The sequence below is a fragment of the Dermochelys coriacea genome, chromosome 4, assembly GCF_009764565.3.
Source record: "Dermochelys coriacea isolate rDerCor1 chromosome 4, rDerCor1.pri.v4, whole genome shotgun sequence".
NCBI classification, from domain to species: domain Eukaryota; kingdom Metazoa; phylum Chordata; order Testudines; family Dermochelyidae; genus Dermochelys; species Dermochelys coriacea.
In genome coordinates this window covers 63,506,182-63,533,308 of record NC_050071.1, presented here as the reverse complement: position 1 = coordinate 63,533,308, position 27,127 = coordinate 63,506,182, and the positions used below count along the sequence as shown (strand labels likewise).

The 27,127-nt window shown below is 39.1% G+C and overlaps 1 long non-coding RNA gene across 1 annotated transcript in view; it reads right to left on the bottom strand.

Moving 5' to 3' along the window:
- Positions 1–24,863, bottom strand: part of LOC122459821 — a 29,103-nt gene extending 4,240 nt beyond the window's left edge. Inside the window, exons 1-2 of the long non-coding RNA XR_006280764.1 lie at positions 24,763–24,863; positions 1,049–1,514 (exon numbers count right to left, since the gene is read on the bottom strand). This is a non-coding gene — a long non-coding RNA (uncharacterized LOC122459821). The remainder of the gene's footprint in view (positions 1–1,048; positions 1,515–24,762) is intronic.
- Between the last annotated feature and the right edge of the window lie 2,264 nt (positions 24,864–27,127).

Sequence of the window (27,127 nt, the reverse complement as noted above, 5' to 3'; positions counted from 1 at the left end):
CCATGGACCTGCTTCTACTACTTCGTCCTGGGATCCCCTGCATCTCCACACACACCTAGGGTACCTTAATTCCAGGGAAGGTGGATGGAATGTTTATGGCATGTGCCCGGGATGGTGAAGTAAATGAGTATTTGAAGCATGTAGGTGCTGGGCAACTCAGGGAATGCTGAAGTTGTTTGTGTGGGCGCATAGGGACTGCTAGGGTCACTGGGAGATGGGCTGCATTGTGGGAGTGATAGAGCAGGGAGGCACTCAGAGCAGACTCTCTTCCCATCTTCTATACTGTACCACTGCCCTGGTCTGCCTCCTAGTTGATTCTCCATGGTGGCTCAGATTCAACAGGGATCAATGAGAGAGAAAGAGAGAAATGCTACCTGAAGAGTAGGTGCCACATCACTGCAGTATCTGCTCCCAGCCCACGCATTTTCTGGGACTGCCTGCAGAGTGGAGTGGCTTTCCAGCCAGCCCCAGTAAGAGGGAACAAAGGGGCAATGTTACCTTTTCATTTAGCAAAGGAAAGGGAGTTCCACTTCCCCTTCCTTTTTTCATGCACAGTGCACACTCATAAGTACCAGGGACAATGAGGATGGATAGGAACATTTGATTTGGCCAGTTTGTTTAAGAAAGTCAAACTATTCCCAAGGAGTAGAAGAAAAAGCAGATAGACTTCCATACTTTGCTGACCGATGTTACAATGACTAAATGTCATCTGTTGCTCATCCTCTTTTTTCAATCCGCAAAAAATTGTAATGAACAACTTGAAATCTCCCAGAGCACCATTTGGGTGAAGATGAAGATGCATTGTATCAGATCCATTTCTAAACCAAATCTAATCCAAAATAAAATGATGAAGAGATTGTATTAGATGTCAGTATATTGTAACCTGTTGGAGATACAGCCATTTACATGCCTTCTTTGATCCAATCACATGATTGTCCATATGGGGACAAGCATCTGCTCCTACATCTCAGAAGTATTATCCCTTCTGAAAAATTCTGCCTCCTCACCCTTGATGAGGATATCTCTATGATATATACACAGCTTTTACCTGTACCGAATTTTGTACTGGAACACTGGAAGTAACTGTATCATCCTCCAATGTCAGAATGGAAGTCCAATAGCAGTTGCTCCCTTGGGGCCTGATTCCAAGCCGCTTGAAACCAACAGATTGCTTTCTGTTAAATTCAATTGACTTTATATCCAGTAGTTAATGGGGAAAATAAATAATAATAACACCACCCTCTCAGAGGAAACAGTATCTTGCTTTTCCAGTGTGGTGAGAAGCTTCAAGCCATTTTAACATCATAAAGAAATGGTCACATTTTATTGTAGGGCCCTCATTGAACAGGATAATAGGGTTGTGACTTGGAATCTCTTCCTTTTTTCCTTTCTGAGCTTTGTTTCATGTCTCTCTGATTCTTCTTCCTTCTCACTTTTAGTTTCAGTTGGATTGGGAATGCTCTTCTGTGGAGGTTGATTGATTACCTATATCTGGATGCCTCCTAGTAATTAGACTGGCAAAAATGAGATATTTAGTGGACTTTATGGAATATTTTGCTCTGTTGTGGAGGTAGTATGTCTTGTTTCATTGGTTTGTTTTTGGGGGGTGGGTGTTTGTAAATCTCATTCTGTATCCCACTAAATAAGGTTCACATCATCCCAGCTTCGTTTTCTGCATCCTAAAGTCTCAAGTATTGTGCTTGTAATTGGTTTACAAGTGGTCAGAAATCTTGTGAGGTATGCAATGTTTGTATTATATGATAAATGTATAAGTCTTATTCCTTTTTGTATTAACACTGATCTCCCATAATGCTCAACAGCTAAGCACAATTATTGTGGCCTACACATTAATGCCTAGGTTTTTGTTTATTTGTTTTTAAAGAGACCTCAATTTGATCTGCAATTTTGCATCTACTATCAACTTTGACATCTACCTACCTAATTTGAGAGTGCAATCAATAATTAAATACCTAATGCTAGTATTTGTACCCACAGCTAATTGCACTGCAAACACTGAAGGTGTTTTTTTTGGTGGGGGAAGGAGGGGCATTTTTTTTTAAAGAAGTCTGTTTTGAGGACATCCCCATTCTCCACTATGGACAAACAAGTCAGCTCCCCATTATTATTATTTTTGTCACACGCTCTATATGTTGTACATCCTTTGTTTGCTTGAGCTGGTAATTCCCCTAAATAAATTACAGAGAGTGGTTGGCACCTCTAAACCCCTTTATTAAAAATTCTGAATTAAAAATCTGGCAAGACTGAGTAACTCCTTATCCCTATGTATTATTAAAAATAAAACTATGAATTGTTTTTGATGAATATGCCAAATAATTCCTATGGAAGTGACCAAGGAACCCCTAACTGGGCATAAGGTTTTTCTACGTTCTTCCCAAGCTATTTTATCTAAACTGTAACTTTAACATTTTTTTTTGTGAAATGTGCTGGATGACACAACACACTAGAACATTACTTGGATTGAGTCAGTCAAACCATATATCACCAGTTCATATATCATGCATATAGTGTCCTGGCACTGCTTGACATGACATGTCACATCTCTGATACCTTAAACAAATTTCTTGGCTGTCAGTTAAAAAGAAGAAACACAAACACACAGGGACAAAGAAAGCCCTGCAAAGAGATTCTGATCATTTTTTTCAATATCTGATTTCCTTTTCCCACCCCCACCACTTGAACAGTAAAGAATTGGTTTAGGAAAATATTCATCTAGGCCATGGAATGCATGCCAGGCTACCTTAACTAATGGGGGAAAAAGCTATTCTAAGATATATACAGTAAATAACTAACAGTGCTTAATGGAGAATAACTCAAAACCCTGACATCTTTGGGCAAGATGCAGAAGAATTAGGAGTATAAAAGGTATAAAATATGGAAATGAGTTTTATGAGAATTCACCTCTAAATGTAAAGCTCACTGCTTGCAAAAACTGACTTAGAGTCACTACAATTTTGAGATTTTTTTTTGGTCTTCATTTTTGCCCACTTATGAAACAGCTCAATCTTCCTGCTGTTAAGCTTCTCACCTTTTAATACCCCCTTTGTGATCAGAGTTAGTAACAGAAGCCTTGCCTCAGCTCCCCTTTGTATCAGTTTAGAAATAGGGCTTTGCAGTGTTCAGCCACTGTGACAACTTCAACCCTCTGGCTGGGTCAGTTGAGTACCTCCCCGCTTGGAGTAGTAGGAGTCTTAGTCCCCAGGAGCCTAAGTGTTCTGTGATGGGCCTTCAATCACTAGCCCCTGATATCTCCCTCTCTCTTCTTTGTGTGAGAGGAACAAGGAAGGTTGAATGAGGGACAAAAATAAAGTCCAAAAATTTGTGTGGGGACTGCCACAAGTCTGAAGCCTCAGCAGTTTCTGCCATTCTTCCTTGTGGAGGACTGTAGGGGGATCCAAGCCACACCCTCTCCTCTAAATCCCTGCCCAGGGATCCTCTGTTAGGCAATCAAGGACCGTTTGCTTCAGGCACCTGCTACTTCCCTGGACTGTTTCCCACTTATGGCCTTTGCAGGCATCTTTTTCTCATGTTCCTTCTCCTAGAGCATTGGTCTGTTTGGGTGGCTTTCCTCCATCTGATGGTGGGGAGTTTTTCCACAGTGACTCTCAGCCCCTCCAGCAGCTGCCCTGCTCTGTCTGGGTTGTCGCTTTTTATCCCAGTAGTTGCTAACCTGCCATTTAGCTCCAATTTGGAGAGTGATTGCTCTCTTCACTTTTCTGCCATGTGAGGTCAATACACCCCATCACGTCCCAGTGTCTACCTTCCAATGTAAAACCCAATGTGATAAAAATCCAGAGTGAAGGAAACAAAAAAAATAGTTATCCAGGAAACTCAATCATGGGAATCATTCCTCTAGTGCAAATTTCAGAGTAGCAGCCGTGTTAGTCTGTATTCGCAAAAAGAAAAGGAGTACTTGTGGCACCTTAGAGACTAACAAATTTATTAGAGCATAAGCTTTCATGAGCTACAGTGCTGGTAACGAAGGGCCTGAGGAGGGAGTCTACATAGCCAGACAATCCTGCTGTCAGGGTGCCAATGCCTGAGATGATGGGGCGTCCAGGATTTCCAGGTTTATGGATCTTGGGTAGCAGATAGAATACCCCAGGTCGGGGCTCCAGGGGTGTGTCTGTGCAAATTTGTTCTTGTGCTTTTTCAGGGATCTTGGGAGACAGACCAGTCCTTGCTTACAGACAGCCCCCCAATCTGAAGCAAATACTCACCAGCAACCACACACCACACAACAGAACCACTAACCCAGGAACCTATCCTTGCAACAAAGCCCGTTGCCAACTCTGTCCACATATCTATTCAGGGGATACCATCATAGGGCCTAATCACATCAGCCACACTATCAGAGGCTCGTTCACCTGCGCATCTACCAATGTGATATATGCCATCATGTGCCAGCAATGCCCCTCTGCCATGTACATTGGCCAACTGGACAGTCTCTACGTAAAAGAATGAATGGACACAAATCAGACGTCAAGAATTATAACATTCAAAAACCAGTTGGAGAACACTTCAATCTCTCTGGTCACTCGATCACAGACCTAAGAGTGGCTATCCTTCAACAAAAAAGCTTCAAAAACAGACTCCAACGAGAGACTGCTGAATTGGAATTAATTTGCAAACTGGATACAATTAACTTAGGCTTGAATAGAGACTGGGAATGGATGGATCATTATACAAAGTAAAACTATTTCCCCATGGTATTTCTCCCTCTCACCCCACCCCCCACTGTTCCTCTGATATTCTTGTTAACTGCTGGAATTAACCTACCTTGCTTGTCACCATGAAAGGTTTTCCTCCTTCCCCCCCCCCCCCCGCTGCTGGTGATGGCTTATCTTAAGTGATCACTCTCCTTACAGTGTGTATGATAAACCCATTGTTTCATGTTCTCTGTGTGTGTGTATATAAATCTCTCCTCTGTTTTTTCCACCAAATGCATCCGATGAAGTGAGCTGTAGCTCACGAAAGCTTATGCTCTAATAAATTTGTTAGTCTCTAAGGTGCCACAAGTACTCCTTTTCTAGTGCAAATAACTCTATAACAACACTGGCATGGTTTTTTATTTCTGATCTAAATAATTTTAAATAATAAGTAAAGGAACACCAAATGTGTAGGAATGTAGGTAACTTTGGGACAAAAGCAACTGACATAGCTTGACAGGAGGTATTGCTAAGAGACACAATGAAAATATAAGTTTATGGTTATTTTTCAGCAATAATAAGTTGTTGAACAAGATGTCCACTTTTTGCCTCACTGCTGATAATAGTTTATGGCTGCTAATAGCCTCTATACAGAGAACTGGCCATATCTAATATTCTGAATTTAAGCTTTGTTGGGCAAGGTCTGCATCTTTGTTCTCTTCTGAGCAGCAGCTAGCTTATATTTGGGCACTATTCAATAATAATTAAAATATTACTATTGATACTGATATGAATTTGATATTTTACATCAGAAAGTCTCTAAGAATACCTCCTTCAGGAGGTGCCAATAAATGAGGACATTCAAGTTGACAGCACCAATAGTTTGAATGTAAGAAGAAGAGGAAAAACATTAGCACTGAACAGGACTTGAATTTTGCTTCCAGAAATTCTTATACAAGAACAAATAAAAATGAACAACAAAGTCTAGTGAAACTACAATGCAAGAACATATCTTAGTAAAACTAAAGTATTTTCTGAATCTAATAAATGATGGCTTTTTATTGTCAATCACTGCGCACACTACCCAACATGCTATGTCATACACATACCTGAACAGTGATCTGTGTCTGCTTCTCCAGTAAAATATAAGTGGTTATCCCGTATGTGTTTTTCTCTCAGTGAAGCAGGGGAATGTAGGGAATAGGAGACAAAAACAAAATTAAGTGAAAAACTGAAAGCCAGAAGTAAGGGAATGAAATAAAAGAAACTGGATATAAACAAACAGACCGAGGATGAGAGAATTAAAAACACAGGATTTAAAAAGAGGGAACAAATAACTAAATAAAACAAAAAGTGCATGGAATTTTAAAAAAGGGAAGTGCAGGTTAAGCTTGGAAAGAGAATTGCAAAAGCAAGAACAGGAAAGTTAACTAAATGGACAGGATAGTGTTAGCATAAACTGCACACTGAGGAAAATATTACTCAACATGCCTATGTGTTGCACCACCAACACCTAAACAATGGAGTGTAATGAAAGATACAGTCAGAAATTTAATAAATATAAACTTATTTTTAGTCTTGTTTTTTGTTTCATAGGAAATAGCTGCACACCGTTTTACATGCCATCAGTACTTTCTTCTATTACGGTAATTATTTGATTCATTTGGAACTAATCATAACCTTAGTTTCAGTTTGGGTTCTAAAAGTAAGTATCAATAACATCATACCTTTCCCCTGCAACTGAGGAACCTACTAGTGTCTCATTATACTGGTGGTGGTACTTTCCCACAAATTTCCAACAAATTTCCAAGATTCCCCCATACACAAAAAATGTTCTTAGGAACATTTAAGTTATTAAAAAAAAAGAAGCTCCATAGCAATTATTTTTAAAGGAAATGCATCCGACGAAGTGAGCTGTAGCTCACGAAAGCTTATGCTCTAATAAATTTGTTAATCTCTAAGGTGCCACAAGTACTCCTTTTCTATTTCCAAGAAGCGTCCCAGCAACCCTTTTCCAGAGATGATTTGTGTATTTGTTTATAAAGTCATTTATTCCAAGCACCAGCATCTATTGGAAAGCTTTTCATACTATTACCAACATTAAAACCACTTGGGATTTTCATTTTAGCACTAATCATGAGGCTCACATTCTTCCCCAGGTCAGTATTATATGTACTGCTCTTTGCCACTGCTAGACACAGAATACAAAGAACACATTCTCCATTATAATCTGCCTAATGTAATAAAAATCCGGACGCATTTACATTCAAATGTTACTATATTGCTTAGTATATGCAGTTTGGGGCCGGGGTCTTTTAGGAAGGGCATAGGAAAAATAAATTTCTAAGATGTTAAAAATCTATAGCTACGGAACTAAATAATTCTTTGGCTTTTTTAAAAGAAAATAATTGGTGGGCTACGTTTATTGAAATACAATGAATTAATGTGCTAGCCTTACATAGATAGGCTTAGACTAGGAGTTCAAAATTTGTTTTATTTCTATAGGTTGCATCTACAATAAGTTTAAGAAGCAAATTCCACTACACTAGCTGGAAATCGAAGTCAGTGGGTTTGCAATAGTGCAAATGAAAAGAGAATTAGGCCCTAAATATTAACCTTAAGTTAAATCCCAGCCCCATTGAAGTCAATGGGAGTTTTGTGATTAATTTCAGCGAGGCCAGAATTTTTTATTATCCCCACTACTATGTTAAGGTTCCCCAAATCAGTATTGGGGCTGGTAATAAAAAAGTGTTCTGAAAATTGCCCCTCCCCCCTCCACACACCATTTTAAAAGTTATCTTTAAATCATCCATGTTTTCAAAGTTTTCAATATTTTTTCCCTTCCTCCTGCCTTTGTTTGCCACTGCGGGGGGGGAGAGGAAGGAAAGAGGGGAAAGACAAATACAGAAAAAAGGGAAAGAAAAGGGAAGAAAGAAGAGGAAAATACTCAATCCCTCAATTTTTCCACAGTTTACATTTCCAATAAAAAAACCCAAAACATTCAAATAAATGAAAAAAAATCACTCCTTTTCAAAACGTGCAATAAAAACGAGTTAGAAATGTGTGAAGTTTTTCAAAAAAATCTTGACCTATTTCAATCAGCTGTAGTCAAAAAATAAGCCAGCTGTGTCTAGGTAGAACAAAGAGATCATACAATTTTTACAGCTCAAAGAAAAGGAGTACTTGTGGCACCTTAGAGACTAACAAATTTATCTGAGCATACGCTTTTGTGAGATACAGCTCACTTCATCGTCATGAAGTGAGCTGTAGCTCACAAAAGCTTATGCTCACATAAATTTGTTAGTCTCCAAGGTGCCACAAGTACTCCTTTTCTTTTTGCGAATACAGACTAACACGGTTGCTACTCTGAAACCAATTTTTACAGCTGTAACCAATATATTGTGTTAACAATTAGTGCAACCTTTTCAGACATCAGGTTTACAAACTGCTTCCTAACAGGAAATCTCAGAAGTTTTGGAATATTATTTTGATAAAGAAAACAACCAGACATTTGGATTTAACACTGAGAACCTCCATCAGGCCCTGATACTGTCCCTTCACAGGCAACTGTTTTCCCTCCCAATGATGAAGTTATATATCTTGTGGGAATGGAAAAATTGAGATTCTCATATACCCTGGGGTTTTTCATGAATATAATGTTTAGAGATCTTTGGGACAAGATCTGCAGGTGGAGTACATTTGTAAAACTCCCTGGATTCCAACTGAGTTACAGATTTACAATAGGTTTCAGAGTAGCAGCCGTGTTACTCTGTATTCGCAAAAAGAAAAGGAGTACTTGTGGCACCTTAGAAACTAACACATTTATTTGAGCATAAGTTTTTGTGAGCTACAGTGAAGTGAGCTGTAGCTCACAAAAGCTTATGCTCAAATAAATGTGTTAGTCTCTAAGGATTTACAATAGTTGAGGGTCTGGCCCTTTAAATCCAAGAGATACCTTTTTCTGGGTTCTAGTTAGGTGAGCATAAAAAAAGTCATCTTCTCTAACACTCCAACAAAAGAGCCAGACCCTGCACATGGGAAAACACAAGAACTGCTCTTGCCATGAACCCCAAGGGCAAAAGTCACACCAAAAGGCAAGGGGTATTTAACCATTATCTCTGCATATAGGGATCTGGAAGGGATAATTCCTTCTGCAGCTCTGCACTGCCCCATCACAGGGACATATATAATTTATACAATCTGGCCATAAATGCAACAGTAGCAGAGGAGTTATAAAGCCCTGGTCCCTTACATTGGAGGAGCAACTATTTTGAAGTCCCCAGAAAATGCTACTTACCAGATTGGATCACTGATCCATACAGGAAATTTTCAGTGTGGTATTCTTTTAAAATGTACTATATAAATAAAAAACTGGAAAATGCAGAGATAGGAGAAGGTTAAGCTGAGCACAGTCATAGATTCCTTTACCGTATTCTGTTACCATGGCATCCACAGCAGTGCCCAAAATAGACAAAGCCATTTCATCTTCTTTTCAGATAATCAACATTTTATTTTGTGTGCAACAATCAGACAATGGACCATTAAATCCTTAGATAAAGTGTACTGTTTAATGCAATAAGAAATGCTAAACTATTATGCAAATTGTGGCACAGAAAATATATTTAAATGTATTTTTAAAAAGCATACTGTAGTATTTGAAACTTGAATCTTCTGATTGAAATAAGCTTGTAAGATTTGTTTCAAAAAGACAATGTTAAACACATTTCAATGTGCTTTGTCATTAGGGACTTTATTTATTATGTATACCCCAAAAATGGTGCGTATCTCCATATTTACTAATAGGAAAATGGAAAGTTTGCAACTCATTTAAAACTTTAGCTTTAGCAAAACAGAGAATATAGTTAATATATGACTAATAAAAATACCACTAATATGACTAATAAAATACTACTAATACCGATAATAGTACAATCCTAAAACCCATGGGTTCTGCTGTTTTCAGTGGGATTCCATAACAGCATAAGGCTCTATTATAGAAGATCCAGTTGAAGGATCAGATGTATGTTAATGCCAATACCAATAATACTTTGCACTTCTAATAAAATGTAGTGAACATTTTTACAGTTCAAGGTTGCAAGTAGTCTTGGATGAAATTCTGGCCCCATTTAATTTAGAGACATAACTATAATTGACTTCAACAGGACTGGGATTTCAACCCTCCTATACTGTCCAAGTTTGTATCCATCTATTCAAAATCTTTCAGAAATAACTGTTTGTGTGAGACTTTGGCCATTTCTAAACTGGAACTGAAAAGCAGGACTCTTCTGTTTTTGGAGCCAACTCAGAATGAAACCATAGGAATGGATTATGGACATGATTCAATTCCGAACCCCTTCCACAAAATCTGACAGAGTTTAGCTTCAGTGTCCTTCCACATTGATCTAGCTATAAACACATATAATAAACATGTACCCACTTTCTTAAGTTTAGTTACCAGGTATCAGAACAACCTGTTAGAAAGCACTTAAAAGTTTGGAATACATGCAATTAAAAATGTGTCATACACAGCAATTTTCATGCATTAATTACTACTTACTAACAAAAGGCCAAATTCTGAAACCCTTTCTCGGTTTTTAACAAGGCCTTCAGGATTTGGTGCATTGTAATTACGGATGTTACCTTAAATATAAAGTATTACCACCTGATCTTTCAGCAAGTTTTCTAGTTGTAATCATTGTATCACCTCTCTAATTCTTGCCAACATAATCCATTCTGCAGGTAAAGAAAGGTAAAGAATATACTGAGAACTCTTGTGGAAAGCAGCAAGTATGCAATTGCTTAGTCACCAAGGAAGCAATCTACAGCGTATGTATAATGTTCAAAGATAATTATGTGTCCAAACACTTTAATGCACATTAAGTCAAGCCAGTACAAGCTGAAGTAACTCCCATGCAATGACAAAATATTAAGTGCTCCAATATAGCTTAAATTCCTATAACATTTTCATTTCTAGAAAAGTAATAAAAGTTAAAGAGTTTCATTTGAATTTTCCATTTTGCTGCAGCCCTAGACCAGCACTTATTGTGCGTGGATACAGCATCACAACATTTTGGTATCTATTGGTAATTTTTATCATGCTCAAATTTATCATGGAACAACATTCTAGCAATGAAACAGTCTTCATTAAGAGCACTTATCTGAGCAGGGTGGGAATTTCTCAAGAGCTCAGCATTTGACTAGATCTGCTTCCAGTGATATCAATTGTAAAAAAAAATTACTTCAATAGGAGTAGCAGTAGGCCAACATTGAGCAGTTTTGCAAATCCCATCCTAGTGTATCTAATAAACTGAAATTAGAGAACAAATGTTTGCATTACATTTGTGGTCTCTAGCAGAGGATTTTTACTCAAGTGCTTTATGAACATGAAGGGATTTAGCCTTAACTCCCTCTGAAGCACTACATGTATTATTCCCAATTTACAAATGATGAAAGTAAATCAAGGAGAAGATGGTTTTGCCAAAATTATACAGGCAATCTGGTGAAGAGCTGGGAAAAGAAGATGAGTCTCCAAATTCACAGTCTTATGTGTAGCTTTCAGGGCATAAAGAAGAAGAATAATCCTACCAATCACTGAAGACTTGTTCAACATAATAAATCAAAACTGTAATTTATCTAACTGCCTAGGACAGATAATTCTTCCAACCATGTTGTTACCAGCCTGGTCATAAAAAAAACAATACAAAGCACCCATCCGGATCCTGCTGAGCTCATGATCTCAGGTCTCCAGTCATCAGACCATATTAATCTCAGATCCCAAAGCCTGGCATCTTGTGACATATAATTGTACTTAGAACACTCTCCAGTCCTTATGCCAAAAAGACTGAGCCCTCCAGAGTAATCCAGTTAGTCAAAGGAGCGGAAGAGGACTTCATTTGGCCCTACTATCCCTTTTGAACCCACCAGAATTATCTTCTTGACTAGCCCCTGGCCTTCTAGAGGCCAAGTGCCCCAGCCAACAGCCAGCCCAGATCTGAAAAGGTGTTTTGTCACTGGTTATTGATGACAATACAATTGAATCTATGTGGCCCCACCAAGTGTGCCCCAGCTTAAGGTTGAAGCAAAATACTGAACAAAAAGTAAAAATTGAACTATTTTAATTAGCTTTTGTTATTTAAGATATGGAAACAATTAAAGACATTATGGGAACTAAGGTGTGGAGCCATTTATCATCATCATTTTGGCATTGAGAGAGAGTTTCTTCAACTTACATTGCTTTGACTTTATATACATGGCTCAGGACAAAGGAAAATAAAGAAATGGCCTAGAGAGGACAATTAAATGTTGCCATAGGAGAGAAATTAAAGAACTAGAATAAAACAGATTTAAGGAAGACCAGACCCAAAGTGGAAGAACAGAGCTTAATGGACTAATGTTGTCAGAAAAGAGGCTTGATGTAATCTGGAGAGCTAACAAAAAATAAGGCCAAATGTGGAAGATGGCTGAACAGATGCTGAATGAAAAGGTAAAATGTTGGAATACTTAACATGTATTTATGCTTATAAAATGTGTGATTTGTAAACACACAATAGCAAAATCCATTAAAAAACACATGGTTTATGTAGCCATTAAATTCTTATCAGATTGTTGTAGTCCCTCAGCCTTTAACCTTGTAACCTGGCAATATATCTGAGGCATGAATTAATGGTCCACTAAAGCATGTCCTCGTGTCTTCTTGATTAAGTAATTTATAAGTGAACAGTTAAAAATCATTATATAAAGCAATAACCATGACTATTACAGATGATTAGCTACAAGAAAATGAAAATGTTTTTTTTTGATCAATTTTTCAAGAGGATTAAAAAAGAAGATCTTTATTGAGCGTTCAAATTCCAGTTGCCATAGCAACTAGATTTATTTTTAGTTGCCATAACAACAGCTGGATTTTAAATAATACTGTTACCTCTCCCTCCTCCCCCCCAGAATTCAATACATTCCTGTGGCCAAGGAAGAACTAAGTATTTGCACGTAAAGAGGAAATAGTGAATCTATATCTTGTGTCATGTTCACTTAATGGCAGACTGGAGGTTTGGCCTTGTAATGTGAGGAGACTGGAAACCAAGAGAAAAATATGTATGAGACTTACAATCTTCATCCATTTATCTTCTTTCCTTTCTAATTGAACGAGTCTGACATTCCATCATCATCAAAACCTTATAGCCGTCTGATCTTTTCTGGATTTCTTTAACACCTGGATTGCTACTGTTTGATTCATCTGGAGTGTTCCACAAACCTTTCCCCCCTCCCACCAGTTTTGTCCTTCTGGCTAATGTGGCCTTTAATCCCATGTAAACATGAGCTACAAATTGGCCTCTACTTAGGGTTACAATTTGTTGACTCTCAAGCAAAATACATACACAAACATATCCTCACACTATGTTTATTTTCTGGACATTTCAGGGCAGGACTATCATTTCACTACAGCATCAAATGGTAATAAAAGCTTCACCCTGTAATTGTGTCTCTCTGATTACACTGTCTACATCCCATTCTTTCAGGTTACTAATTGGAAGCCAGCATGAGGAACCAAAATAAATCCCAAATTAAAACATGATGAAGAAAAAAAAATCACCAAAGAGAAAACACTAGGTATCGATTAACCAAAATTTAATATGAGAGGTATGATGTTGTTGTTACTTCCTTAGCTGCTATTTCTCTCTTTATAACTGGAAAACATTTCATTAAAAAAATCTGAAACATGGCATGCTGCCAAAGTTGAATGCAGAGAACGCAAATGACAGGACTGAATAGTACCAGGGGCAGGCACTCCCTCCTTCCCTTTCAATAGGCTGTTAAGAAAATTTGCTATTGTAGACATAACAAGAACTAAAAGTGTTGTGTGGATGTATTATTTATCAGAGCCTGTCTAGTTCCCAACAGAATAATTTCCTATCTTGTTGCACAGAAGTTGGCAATTTTCTTGTGGCTTTGAGCCAGTGAGTGGGAATAGGCAGTGTTTGTGATTCAAGTCCTGTGCATATTGTAAAGGAAGATTAGTGCCAACGCATTTCTCATTTTCCATGTTCTATCTGCACCTATACAAAATGAAATGTTACAAGGACAAGTTTGCATTGATAGCTTGCGATTCAGAAAAACAAAAAGTATCCATTGGGCCTAGAAATAGAGAGTTGTGGGATCTCTTAGTTTAGTTTATTTAGGGTAACAGTAGATGTGACATTCAGTTCTTTCTCCAAAGAATGAGTTAATAAATATATTGGTCACCTTACCTCCATCCTTTATGGCCAGTCTAATATTTTTTGAGCTGTGTAGGATATTACTGGTCCAGGATTAGTCAATAGACGGACCGCAGGCCAAATCCAGACCACCAGATGCTTTTGTATGGACTCTGAAATCTTTACTTATTATCATTATTGGTTTTTTTTATTATTATTTTCTCTGGAGTGTGGACCTTGATTATACTTGACCAAGAAATTTGGACTTGGACAAAAAATAATTGACTACCCGTGTCCTAGGCAAACGTGCATAATGCTTTATCATTTTTTTCATGTAATATATATCTGTATACAGAAAATTTTACTATATTTCTCATCCTTACAGCTGAGACACAAAGCCTTTTGGAAATAAACATGGGGAGGGAATTAGAAGGCTAATTGTACCCCAAATAAAAATAATGTAAATAATTTAAATAAGTGTAATTGAGACTTATGTGGAAAATGAATACTCTGTAAAACATTTGTTTACTGGTTACAGTTACTATGACCTGAAAAAGCACTCTGGGTAGCTTGAACGTTGGTCTCTCTCTCACCAACAGAAGTTGGTCCAGTAAAAAAAGATATTACCTCACCCACCTTGTCTCTCATGAGGTAAGAGGATATTCATAAGAGAATGAACTGTATGAAAGGGAGTCCTAGAAGTGCTGGAAAAAAATTCTGTGATCCCGAGCTCTTTTCCAAACTCACATTTATCAGCACAACATGAAGTCAAACAGGTCGTTTTGTCTTGTATGTTCTGACATTTGCTTCCATTGAATTTTGGTTAAGATTTTATTTCTTCCCTTAGTTGTCATGGAAATATGCACACAGCAAATTATAATAGATAAAGCACTGCTGACAAAAAATAAACTGACCCAATTCAGACTGTGCTGTCTAACACTTGCAGTGGCCATCTCTCACTGTTTCCAATAGATCTGAAGCAGTCTGCCCTCAGGAAAGAGTGTGGCCCTTTGGTCACCTCATGTGGACCACAGAAGGGCCAGGAGATGAGACTATGGAGACAAAAAAATGCAGGGGGGCGGGGCAAGGAAATCCTAGATGCAGCAGAGAGAGAGAAAATATGGACAGAGGAACATTGGGTGAGGCAGGGAAACTGAATGTGGGGAGAATGGGAAAAAGAAAGACAGAGAGACTGGAGGACAAAAAGGATGACTCTGGGGACAGAGGAATATTGTGGGCCAGGCAGGCAGATTGTGTAGTACAGGAAAATAATTCTTGTTTACACAGGAAGTTTTTAACCTTATTTTTGGGTACAGTTCATCCTTTTCTATGCTTTCAGAGAAATTGCAGTATGCACCAGTTTGGCTGCACCCATTCTCAGCAACTGGCAGTTTGACAGTACAGAAAAGACTTGAGAAGAAGGAAGGGAAAACATGCAGGGCAGGAAAGGAGAGAAGCTGACAGGAGACTCAGAGGGATGAGCTAGGTGAATAGAGAACGTGGCAGGAGAGGGATGAGGAATGGGATGGAGAGGGATGGAATAGCAGCTTGCTTACCTCAGAAGCTGAGAGAGGACATGAAGCGAGTCCCACTCCAAGCAGCTGAAGAAGAGGCTTGTATCTGTGTACGCACTGAAGAGAGAATTTTGTATCATTAACAGTCACATACAGATTTGGGGAGGGTACTTCTCCCTAAACATTAAAGTCAGGCATTAGACAAAAATTAACTACTTGTTATATTTTAGAAACTCATGATGATTATGCAAAATTTCATGATTTTTTAACTCAAAGTTGGCAATACTGAGTATATAATCATGTAATTAAAAACCATCATACACCGAAGGCGATTCTGTTATATTTATACAAGGTTGAATTGCAACCTTATTTTTCTTTTCTGATTTCTGAGTGCCCCATTTTACAGTCTGAACATTCCCTTTACACAGACCTTTTTATGAAATTAATATCATTTTTATTAATTTTAGATGGCCTGAGAAAAATTACATTTTTCTCTGTAATCAGCAGTCCTCAATGTATAAGTATCAAAATGTGAGATTGTAGCTCAAAAGAGCACTTGAACAGTTGAAATCAGAGAAGAATGGGTATTCTATCTTAGGTCACCAGTCTAAGTTCAATAAGGAAATATTTTTCAGTATACTCAGTGTCTATAATGAATGAATGTACCAAATGTCAGGATTCTAGCTCAGTAGGCATCATTAATTTCCATGTTACTATCAGATTATTATAAGTCTTTGTATTGCAGCAGAATAGATAGATGGATACTATTGGTTTAGATATAATTAAAGATGAAAACTATGGCCTCAATCCACAAAGGGATTTAGGCATTGCAATGCTCAGCATTGTGGTGCCTAACTTTTAGGTGCTTTGTCACCCAGTAGAATTCAGAGCCCCAAGTTAGGCACATAGGCTCTCTCTGCAATGCATGGGGAGAGAAAGGCACTTCAGAATGTGTTCAACAAAAGTCAGCATGCTTAGCAGGAGCTGCCTGAGTTAGTCCATAAGAAATGCTGAGATGAATGATATGGTGTAAGCCCTGGTTCGACAGAAGTGCATATCTCCACTTAGGATTCACAGCTATGAATTTTCTCTTGTAGTCAGGCACCTAAGCAGTTTCCTTCAAGAAAGGTGGCAGCACACACTTAAACACACACTTGTTTAAAAAAAACGAACAAACCTGCAAGTTTGCTGCCTAGGTAAGGCTCTCTAAACAAAGTTCTCACCAGGAGAGAATTTTCATGTGGTGAAAATAGTGGATAACGATGGAAATTCTAAGAATCATAATTATAGCAGTACTAACCAATGCCATTTTTATTATCTGAATTTAATCTAGAAGATAAAGGGAATTTGAATGCTGAACTGAATAACTGCAACAGTGATGTAAACAATTTTAATTGTAAACCCAGCACATAATCTTTTCATTGGGAATAATGGATTGGGCTCCCCCCCAAAAAATCTGCTAAAAGCATCACAAAAGGATAATACAGCTGGCAACACGCATCACTTATCACAGACAGTTGCAGCGGCACAGGAGCTAGCAAACAGAGCTCTAAACAGGGGAGTCTGAGTGGGAGTTCTGTTGGAGGAGAAGGTAGTGTACTTGGTTTTGTATTTTTAGTATTTGTGTGTGTGTAGGGGCTTTGTGCTGGGAGAGCAGCTGAGCCCTGATTAGGGGGTGGGGCTTTGTGCTGGGAGAGCAGTTGAGCCCTGCTTAGAGGGTGGGGCTTCTGACTAGAGGTCCTATAAAGGTAGCCAGCCAGTCAAGCAGTAGCACAGGAGCTAGCAAACAGAGCTGTAAACAGGGGAGTTTGAATTGTGGTGCTTGTTTGGGGTTTGCTTTTGCTGGGGGGGAGTGGTCTTTTTGGTGTGGCTTGTGTTTCCCAGATTAACAGGATTTAGGTGGGAAGGTGATGACAGATACAGAGGCAGCTGTGGGAGTGACTCCTGTAGTGGAAGGCACACTGAGGATGACTGGATGTGGAAGCTGTGGTATGTACATGATCCTGGAGGGGGGAACCGGTAAGAGTTTTTTCCGCATGAAATGCTGTCTAATAGAGCTGATGGAGGAAAAGATCTGAGGTTTGAAGATGCAGGTGGGAAGTCTCGTTGAGTTTAGGAAGGGGTTTGAGCAGATGATGGAGCAAAGATATGAGGTATCTGAACGGAAAAGCTCAGACTCACGGATGGAAGCAGGGCTGGGGAATTTTGAGGGGAGACCGGGTGAGGAAAGTGGTCAGTGGAAGCATGTGACTAAAAGAACCAGGCAGAAGAAAAGACGGACTAGTGAAGGAGAAATAGAGCTTAGGAACAGGTTTGCAGAGTTGGAAAATGAAGAAGGTGTTCGGCAGGTACTTGTTGAAGGTGGAAGGGTAAGGAAGAAGAGAAGAGAGGCTAGTCCTATAGGAAAAGGGGAAGAGTCAAGGGAGACTACACCAAATATGAGCCCCAGGAGGATACAGGATGGGTTGAAGAGGATTATAAGGGAAAATAGGAATGGAAAGAACTTGCAGCCAGAGGGAACAGGGGAGAGACTGGAGAATAGCACCGTCACCAGGAAAAGGCAGGTCTATGTGATCGGGGACTCTTGATTGAGAAGAATAAACAGGCCTGTAACTAGAGCTGATCCAGAGAATAGAAGGGTATGCTGTCTTCCGGGTGCTAAGATACGGGATGTAGACCTGAGGTTGAAAAGGATCCTAAAGGGAGCGGGAAAGAATCCCCTAATTATCCTTCATGTGGGAACAAATGATACGGCTAGATTCTCGCTGGAAAGTATTAAGGGAGACTATGCTAGGCTGGGGAAGACGCTTAAGGAAATTGAGGCTCAGGTGATCTTTAGTGGGATCCTTCCTGTTCCTAGAGAAGGGCAACAAAGGTGTGACAAGATTATGACTGTCAACAGATGGCTTAGGCAGTGGTGCTATAAGGAGGACTTTGGGATGTATGGCCACTGGGAGGCATTCATGGACAGAGGACAGTTCTCTCAGGATGGACTTCATCTGAGTAGGGAAGGAAATAGACTTCTAGGATGGAGGCTGGCACAACTGATAAAGAGAGCTTTAAACTAGGAATTAGGGGGAGATGGTTGGGAGATATCCAGGTAATCTCCACACCAGATTTTAGCATTGAGAGGGAAGAAGACGAAATAAGAAAGGATACAGCCGTGGGTAGGAGAATGTGTATATAAGGAGCGAGGGCGGTGTGGATACTAGTCTAATAGGTTATACTGGCTGTAGAATGACTGTGCCTAATAGGGTACAAAATGGGAGCGAGGCCAAAGAGCAAAAATTAAGATGTTTATACACCAATGCGAGGAGCCTAGGTGACAAAATGGAGGAACTAGAGCTACTGGTGCAGGAAGTGAAACCAGATATTATAGGGATAACAGAAACATGGTGGAATAGTAGTCAGGACTGGACTACAGGTATTGAAGGGTATGTGCTGTTTAGGAAAGACAGAAACAAAGGTGAAGGTGGTGGAGTAGCACTGTATGTCAATGATGAGGTAGAATGTAAAGAAATAAGAAGTGATGCAATGGATAAGACAGGGTCCGTCTGGGCAAAAATTACATTGGGGAAGATAACTAGTAGAGCCTCTCCTACGATAGTGCTTGGGGTGTGCTATAGACCTCCAGGATCTAATTTGGATATGGATAGAGCCCTTTTTAATGGTTTTTAATAAAGTAAATACTAATGGAAACTGCGTGATCATGGGAGACTTTAACTTCCCAGATATAGACTGGAGGACCAGTGCTAGTAATAGGGCTCAGATTTTCCTGGATGCGATAGCTGATGGATTCCTTCATCAAGTAGTTGCTGAACCGACTAGAGGGGATGCCATTTTAGATTTAATTTTGGTTAGTAGTGAGGACTCATAGAAGAAATGGTTGTAGGGAACAATCTTGGCTCAAGTGATCATGAGCTAATTCAGTTCAAACTAAATGGAAGGATTAACAAAAATCTGCAACTAGGGTTTTTGATTTCAAAAGGGCTGACTTTCAAAAATTAAGGAAATTAGTTAGGGAAGTGGATTGGACTGAAGAACTTATGGATCTAAAGGTAGAGGAGGCCTGGGATTACTTTAAATCAAAGCTGCAGAAGCTATCGGAAGCCTGTATCCCAAGAAAGGGGAAAAAATTCATAGGAAGGAGTTGTAGACCAAGCTGGATGAGCAAGCATCTTAGAGAGGTGATTAAGAAGCAGAAAGCATGCAGGGAGTGGAAGATGGGAGGGATCAGCAAGGAAAGCTACCTAATTGAGGTCAGAAGATGTAGGCATAAAGTCAGAGAGGCTAAAAGTCGAGTAGAGTTGGACCTTGCAAAGGGAATTAAAACCAATAGTAAAAGGTTCTATAGCCATATAAATAAGAAGAAAACTAAGAAGGAAGAAGTGGGGCCGCTTAACACTGAGGATGGAGCGGAGGTTAAAGATAATCTAGGCATGGCCCAATATCTAAACAAATACTTTGCCTCAGTCTTTAATAAGGCTAAAGAGGATCTTAGGGATAATGGTAGCATGACAAATGGGAATGAGGATATAGAGGTAGATATTACCATATCTGAGGTAGAAGCGAAACTGAAACAGCTTAATGGGACTAAATCGGGGGGCCCAGCTAATCTTCATCCAAGAATATTAAAGGAATTGGCACCTGAAATTGCAAGCCCATTAGCAAGAATTTTTAATGAATCTGTAAACTCAGGAGTAGTACCGAATGATTGGAGAATTACTAATATAGTTCCTATTTTTAAGAAAGGAAAAAAAAGTGATCCGGGTAACTACAGGCCAGTTAGTTTGACATCTGTAGTATGCAAGGTCCTGGAAAAAATGTTGAAGGAGAAATTAGTTAAGGACATTGAAGTCAATGGTAAATGGGACAAAATACAACATGGTTTTACAAAAGGTAGATAGTGCCGAACCAACCTAATCTCCTTTTTTGAAAAAGTAACAGATTTTTTAGATAAAGGAAATGCAGTGGATCTAATTTACCTAGATTTCAGTAAGGCATTTGATACCGTGCCACATGGGGAATTATTAGTTAAATTGGAGAAGATGGGGATCAATATGAACATCAAAAGGTGGATAAGGAATTGGTTAAAGGGGAGACTGCAACGGGTCCTACTGAAAGGCAAATTGTCAGGTTGGAGGGAGGTTACCAGTGGAGTTCCTCAGGGATCAGTTTTGGGACCAATCTTATTTAATCTTTTTATTATTGACCTCAGCACAAAAAGTGGGAGTGTGCTAATAAAGTTTGCAGATGATACAAAGCTGGGAGGTATTGCCAATTCGGAGAAGGATCGGGATATTATACAGGAAGATCTGGATGACCTTGTAAACTGGAGTAATAGTAATAGGATGAAACTTAATAGTGAAGTGTAAGGTTATGCATTTAGGGATTAATAACAAGAATTTTAGTTACAAGTTGGGGACGCATCAATTAGAAGTAACGGAAGAGGAGAAGGACCTTGGAGTATTGGTTGATCATAGGATGACTATGAGCTGCCATTGTGATATGGCTGTGAAAAAAGCTAATGCGTATTTGGGATGCATCAGGAGAGGCATTTCCAGTAGGGATAAGGAGGTTTTAGTACCATTATACAAGGCACTGGTGAGACCTCACCTAGAATACTGTGTGCAGTTCTGGTCTCCCATATTTAAAAAGGATGAATTCAAACTGGAGCAGGTACAGAGAAGGGCTACTAGGATGATCCGAGGAATGGAAAACTTGCCTTATGAAAGGAGACTTAAGGAGCTTGGCTTGTTTAGCCTAACTAAAAGAAGGTTGAGGGGAGATATGATTGCTCTCTCTAAATATATCAGAGGGATAAATACTGGAGAGGGAGAGGAATTATTTCAGCTCAGCACCAATGTGGACACAAGAACAAATGGGTATAAACTGGCCACCAGGAAGTTTAGACTTGAAATCAGACAAAGGTTTCTAACCATCAGAGGAGTGAAGTTTTGGAATAGCCTTCCAAGGGAAGCAGTGGGGGCAAAAGATCTATCTGGTTTTAAGATTCTACTTGATAAGTTTATGGAGGAGATGGTATGATGGGATAATGGGATTTTGGTAAGTAATTGATCTTTAAATATTATGGGTAAATAGGACTAATCCCCTGAGATGGGATATTAGATGGATGGGATCTGAGTTAGCCAGGAAAGAATTTTCTGTAGTATCTGGCTGGTGAATCTTGCCCATGAGCTCAGGGTTTAGCTGATCACCATATTTGGGGTCGGGAAGGAATTTTCCTCCAGGGCAGATTGGAAGAGGCCCTGGAGGTTTTTCACCTTCCTCTATATTATGGGGCAGGGGTCACTTGAGGGAGGATTCTCTGCTCCTTGAAGTCTTTAAACCATGATTTGAGGACTTCAATAGCTCAGACATAGGTGAGGTTTTTCATAGGAGTGGGTGGGTGAGATTCTGTGGCCTGTGTTGTGCAGGAGGTCAGACTTGATCGGAATGGTACTTTCTGACCTCAGTATCTATGCATCTACGAGTCCAGAAACTAAATATTGATCTGAATTTGGTGGCTAGTCTTCAGTTGAACTAAAATCCAGACACAAATATCCCCAAACTGCATGGAGTTCAACAGCCAGATCAATCACTTCTATCTAGGTGAAGTCTCTCTGTATGCCACATTAGGTGTAGGTGCAGAGACAAACCATCCCCATGGACTGCTTCTGAACTTATTGTACTGTAAAGAGCCTCAAGGAGCATAGAGTAGGCCTGGCCTATTCACCACCCTGAATGTCCCTCTCATGTGCTCAATTAGTTCTTCTTGTTGGCTCGTAAGGAAGGATGGGGCTATGGGCCTACTGTGAATTCTAGCATTGGCTAGGTGACCTGGGGTTGGATTAGATGACTTCCTGAGGTCCCTTCCAACCCTGATAGTCTATGATTCATAGTACTAGACTTGAGCAGCCTTTATGCTTGGAGAAACTAAAGGATTGCTATTAGTCACCCTAAGTCACATTTTGTGGCATGTTAGTGGGATAAATATCAGCATTTCTACAGTCCTGCTGTCACTGGCATGTAGACAAATGGAGGATTTAGTGCTCCAAAATGGTCAGCATGAGGAACTAAATTCACTTTAAAATTTTAATAGTCTTAGCAATTCCTGTCTATGTCAAGTAATCACTCGTAATACCACTTTTTGAAATTGATAGGTTCATCTCAGGAAATAAGTGCAGAATTAGATATTTCAGATAATGTTATAAATATAATGGAGCAAAAACGGTGAGGCAGAAGGTTCTCTGATAAAAGCTGTCTAGAGAATTAATCAGAATCAGTTACAGATGTGTTAGTCGGGAATGTTCCTTTTCTGAAAAGGCCCCAAAAAGAGAGCCTTTTTTCTGAGCCAGTTTTCTAGTGTACAGTAGGTTTAGAGCCCAGTTGTTTGTGATTAATGAATATGACAATACAGTTTATAATAAAGTCTGGTGTTTTCATTTTTAGCTTATTTTTATGACCCAAGAAGCTTTCTGTTTTAGCTGAGGCTACTCCATTCTTTAGCAACAGAGAATTCTTTTACCACATGTGTGAATAAAGATTAGGAACACATTAAGCTTTCAGTTAATGGAACAAATACACTAGGTCTTGAAAGCATAATAACCACCAAGCCAGTGCTGCACCTGAACTTTAATCAAGTCTGCTGTTTTCCATGCCCTTCAGCAGAATGACTTGGAAACTCTACTTCCACAGTAAAATTACAAGCAGTTTTATTGTTAAATTTAAAACATACTATATGTAACTAGACTTATCCTCAGACTCTTAATATTCCCTAGACATTTCAAGGTAGGTTGTGTGCATTTTCACACAACAATTTTATATAAACCATATTGCCAACTCTCCTAATTTTATCACATTTCAGGTTATTTGGTGTTTTGCTTAAACCCCCCATTGCTGGAATCCTGCGATAACATGAGAATCTCAGCTTTCATTAAAAACAAACAAAAACCCAGACATCATGTTTCTAGTACACATGGTTGCAAAGAAAAGGTTAAAACCCATCTACCTTAAAGACTCAAAACCCACAAGACAAATAAAGACCCCATTTTAAAAAAAACATTTTTAAGACAATTTCATGATTTTGTGGGGACTTAGACTTTTTTTGATTGCTCGTGGCTGGCAATACTGAATATTTGTGGTGGAGTGAGGCCCAACTGAAACTCCAACTCCATTCCCTCCTCCAATCCCTGAAAGATTTTTTTTCTGTGGGATTCAAGGAGGGATTCAGTCAGAATTCAAACTAGGACTGAGAACTGATTTTTGAAACTCTCACAGTTCTTGATCTGAATGGCCCTCACATTTCAGGGGAGAGGGGATTAACATTTTGATCTGGGTACAAATTGTGTGTCTTGACTCTCTCTATTTAAATTAAAACACAGAAGATGATGATCTAGCTTATTAATACATTAAAACTATGTGACATCATAATTAAAATTAGCTGGTCTCATAACTACTTTTTACCCACTGGACAACTGGAAAGGAAATGATCAAATACAATTTGTCATCTTAATCTTTTTTCAGTATAATATCTGCTAAATATTTAATACTCAGTGCGACCTATTTCTTTCTATTAATATGAAGCAAGGAAGGCTGCTCTTTTGGAAGACTGATAAAGCCCTTTTAGGAGGTCCTTCAGCCTCTTTTCAGCTTCTAAATTAAAAAATAAATTACTCATTGGCCAAAGTACAAATTACAGCAAACTCATTTGAAGAGGAAACGAAAGCCAGAATTCTGTAGGAACAAAGTCATCTTTATAGAAAGGGTTATAAGATATTATGAATTGCAAATCATTCAGGTTTTACATGTAATGTTACCCTCAAACTGCCATTAATGCAAAATGTGTGACCACTATAAGTATCTCAGATGCTGGATCTTGTAAACAAACTGAACCATTTGGATTAACCGTATCAGGAATACAAAAGGAAACAGACAAAGCAGGAAAATAATGCTTTAAAGGTTAACACAAACTATTTAAGACATATTACATTTTTTAAAATATAAGATTTGTATTCTAACATTCTAGAATGCAAGATAATTAGATTCCTCTAAGCTTCTAAAATCATTCAAATCATGAGTAAAGTTACTCTGAAAAACTTCTGGGACAGATAAGGACCAAAATTGTATAAACATATGGCAGAAAGGGTAACTAATATCCTCCTAGATGTTTATAATGCCTCATTCCAAGAAAGATATATTCCAGACACATTTACAGTTTGCTTTTGGAAAGCTGATTTTTAGAAAGGCTAAGATCTGGATGAGCATGATTCATATAAATTCATTTTCCTTGTGAAATTCTGGCACTTCAAAGCCAGATTGATATCTGGCCCAGAATTATTCCAGCCCTCAACTGAGAACTTATTGGCAGTCCACCATAATGAAACATACCAGCACTGAGCTGAAGTTCTGAGGAGTACAACTCTGTCCTCCTCTGCTAAGTGAAGAGGCTATACTTCAGTTGCACTCCCTCCCTATTGCCCAGAAGCAGCATTTCCTGTGAACAGACAAAAGATGTATATGTCTACTTGGCTGAGTAATGGACTTTACAAACTCCATACTGTGCAAAGACAGAAGGGAAGAGTCTTTCCTATGTACAGGCAAGTAGCTCCCTCACAACCCCACACAGCTGCCAGACCTGCCTATCATGAAGATAGACACCCACAGCTGTGACCAGTAGAGAAAACAAGATCTTCCATAAAAGGGAGAGAAAGGTGTGAGATAGCAAATGGTGATAGCTTCACAGCAGGTTGCCTCTGAGAAAGGAACTAGGAGATAGAAGGAGACTGTGAATCCTAGAATTGAAGGGCTGATAGACTCAAGTTAAGGTGAGGTTCCATGAACTGACAGAGCTGACTGGAAACAAACAGAGGAGAGATAGTTAGGAGAGGCTCGGAGATCATAGCAACAGGCAATGACAATCTGCTTCAGTTAAGACACTAGAAATAAAGGGCTTGAGTTTGCTCTCAGTTACACCTGTATAAATCAGGAGCAACTCCGTTTGTCAACCAATTATACCCTGGTATAAAATCAGTATATGTGAAATCAGTGCCAGGAGCAAAGACTTTTACAGCTGCAGAAGTTTTTGCCCTGCTGCTGTTCTTGGTCTGCCCTGCATGTGACTTCAGAGGCTTTCTCCCAGGCTAGTTAAAGTGAAGAACTTTTTAATTATTCAGGACTGCTGTATGGTCTCAAGTGAGTTTCTTGTTGGTCTAGTTAGTATATGTGCATACAAGATGATTCTATAAGCATTCAATCTTTTGCAAATGAATTACCCAGGCAATGGGAATCCAGGGGAGTTAGGTACCTAGGAGCTTTTGAAAATCGCAGTGGGCACCTAACTGTAATTTTAGGCACCTAAATACCTTTAATAGTCGGTCCTAAGTCCATCTATCTGTTCTGAAGGTGACCTCAGTAATGCAGTAGTAGTTTGTGTTCAGAGTGTCAGAGACCTAGGACTTTGAATATACAATTGGGTGAGCTATGTGTGTTACGAGTCTGCACTTGCATCAGCTACAGTTAGTCAATGATTTCTTCAATAGACACACCACAGGACAGGCATCAGGGCCATCTAGCACTCCCACCCTCCATCCTGGTCACTATCATTGCTTTCATTTCCTTGAGTAGAGGTGGGGCCCTGTTTGCGATTATGGGGGGAGATCATTCTCCCACCCTGGACACACGTACTGGATTGCCATGAGGGTTTAATGGGCAGGGCCAAGAGTCCAAAGAGGAGCTGCCACTCTCTGCAGCATAGTCCCTGTTAATGGCAGAATGTATTTCAGCTGCTGTCCGTCCCTAAATTAATACTAGAAGGGGGATTTTCCACAGCCAAGAAAGAGCTGCCAAGGAGGTCAACAAATGAGCTATCAGAGGTTTGAAGAGTAAGGTCTCTTCTCTGCTGATTCCTACAAGCTACAGGGTTAGGAAATTTTCCTCATCTCTCTGCTGTAGCCCTTAGGAGGGGACTATTTGAAGGAAAATCTACATGGTTGCTCTTTCAGTGTTTCCTGACCTCTGCTATCCTTTGTATACACGTCTGCACAGCAGAACAGTTCAGTTCATGATTTCTTGCATTTCCTTTTGCAGCATTAGCTACCATTCTGAGGGAATATGCTCTTCAGGGATAACCGTATTAGGAAGGGAACAAAAATGATCCAGTTATAGTGGTAATATACTGCTCTGTGTATCACATCCAGCTGATTCTGGGCATTATTAATGTTTATAGATCAGCTTCTAGGACAGCATCTCTCATGTTGAGAGAGGAGCTGTGTCCCAGTTTTGTCCTTGGCCATTAATATATGGCTATGAACAGGATTTATCAATTTACAACTGAGTCCTCCTACCACGTCTAAGTAGTGTACATCCCAGTAAAACACCACAAGATTCTTCCCACTATTATGGCAGCAAGGCCAGGCCCAATAACATTATTCATGTACAAGAATTGATACATGCTACAGATATTTTATCTAGTTTCTCATAAATCTTAATACATATATTAACATCTAACAACCCCTGCATTTTCAGTGAGATGCAGGATAATTTACTCACACAGTTACCAATAGATTTAATGGTATTTAGATGGGTAAATAATCCCCATATAATCTTATACTGTGTTCAAAGTTTTGTGGAAAACTATCTAGAAATTATCCAGTGGAATGTAATGAAGTATGGTTGCTATTTGATCATTCATCCTATTAGTAGAGCATATGAGTTCAGAATTTTATCTTTTGGAATGCAAGATATGATCATTTAT